Genomic DNA, 2,134 nt, shown 5'->3' on the forward strand with positions numbered 1-2,134 from the left:
GCGCTCAATAAGGATTTGGTTTTGTGGTTTATATTCAGCCTTAAATGGCACCAGCAATTTGTATGACACTCATGTGAGCAGCTTCTTCTGCAGATAGAAAGTACTAGGTCTAGACAGTTTCCCCCTGCTGTCTTAAAGGGTGTGCTGACCAACTGGCTCCTATCTTCACTTAGATCTTCAATACATCCCTCGAGCTGTGCCAGCTACCATCCTGCTTTAAATATTTCACCATCATTCCAGTCCCCTTAATAAGTCCCCATCACAGGACTGAATGGCTACAGGCCTGTTGCTCTGATGTCTGTGGTCATGAAGACCTTTGAACATCTGATGTTGAGATTATTGAAGACCATTACAGGATAACTGCTGGATACCCTGTTATTTACTTACTGGGCAAATAGGTCTGTGTTGGTGTGATGATGCAATCATTATTGGACGATAATACATCCTACAACACCTTTCAGGACTTATGCAAGGATCCTGTTTATAGATTTCAGCTTGGCATTCAAAATGATGATGAAAATGATCCACCAAACGATCCAAACTCTCCCAGTTCAGTGCATCCCCTCTCATCTGCCAGTGAGGCACCAGCTTCCTGTCCAACAGGAAAGAGCAGGTGAAGATGAAGAAAGTCACCTTTGGAGTTTGGACAGTTAGCACACATGCTCTTCTTCCTCTACACTAATGACTGCCCAAATTCCAGTCACTGACCTCATCAAAGATGTTGACTAGTCTACCTCATCTACTTCGTCTGTGTCTCACTGTTCTCAGGACATCGAGAATGTTCTTCACCACCCTAACATACTTTTCTGGAACTCCTGACTTCCTCGTGCAGTACCACAATTCTTCTCTTGACACTCTATTATTTAGAGATATCTAAATGTACAAAGACAAAGTCAAACTCTTTCTGATCTTTTCTATGTTACTCCAGCATCAACACTTTCTAAGCAGAGATTGCATCTGTAGTGCTCTTACTCAGAATAATCCTGCTGCTTGCCGATTGTCATCTGTCTTCTCAGTCTACCTTCAAATACTCTGTCCTATAGTTTCGTAGTGTGGCTCATCAAATTCATCCCCCTGTAGTCACTACAGTGCTGGAGATCACCCTTGTTCTTGAAAATCAATACCATACTCAGAATTCCTCTCACTCTTCAAGATTGTGTTATACAATATGGTTAAAAAGTCTGCTGCCCTCTCATAGAGGTCTGGATACTTCCACAGGTATGTCATCAGCTCCAGCTGTCTTTCTACTCTTCTCTACTGAATTGTCGACTGCCTGTCCTCTTCATAGATGCCGTTACTTTCTCATTCCTAATCCTCTGCATTCTCGGATTAACAATCATTTCTCCATTCATCCTCCTCTCTCTTACATTTTCTTTATTCATTAGCTCCTCTAATTACTCCTTCCATCCTCTCAGCACACTCTCATCACTTGTGAGTATATTTCCATCTCTTTCCTTCAGTCATCTTGAACTACTGAAAATCCTTTCCAGCTTGATCTTGATACAAGTCATTTTCTCATTCCTTAGTCTCCAGCCTCATATACAATTCACTACCAGCCTTTTCTTTGGCCACCTCTCTCTTTGCTGTACACCAATCCTCCCATTACTCCTGTCTACATTCCTCATCTTCTCCTTTCCTGTTGTGGACATTTGGGTGAGCGTTGAATATGCCACACTAATAGCATTCAGAAATTGCTGCAGTATTATGTAATACTTATGAAAATCTGGGGAATTTGGGAGTCTCGAGGAAACATTTACCCCAGAGCTGCACATCCTTTCCAACTCGATCTTTACCTAACATATAAATACAAGTCCTTTTCTACTTCCTTAGTGTCCAGCCTCAGTTACAACTACAAGCCTTTTCCATTGCCACCTCTCTCTCTTTGCTGTACACCAGTCTTCCCAGTACTCCTGCCTACATTACTCATCTCCTCCTTTCTTGTCGTGCAGATGTTTAGTAAGTATGGTAAATAAGTTCATGTTAAGCATAGCAAAGAGTAGTACATTTTAATTTTCAAGCCACTGCTTAATAAGTTTCGAATGTTACGCTGATGGTTCTCGTGTATGTTGTCACGTGTGACATTTTCCGACAGTCCCTAAATGCAGCATTGGTATGATAGGAAAGGCTGGCTTGT

The sequence above is a fragment of the Pelmatolapia mariae genome, linkage group LG12, assembly GCF_036321145.2.
Source record: "Pelmatolapia mariae isolate MD_Pm_ZW linkage group LG12, Pm_UMD_F_2, whole genome shotgun sequence".
Taxonomy (NCBI): domain Eukaryota; kingdom Metazoa; phylum Chordata; class Actinopteri; order Cichliformes; family Cichlidae; genus Pelmatolapia; species Pelmatolapia mariae.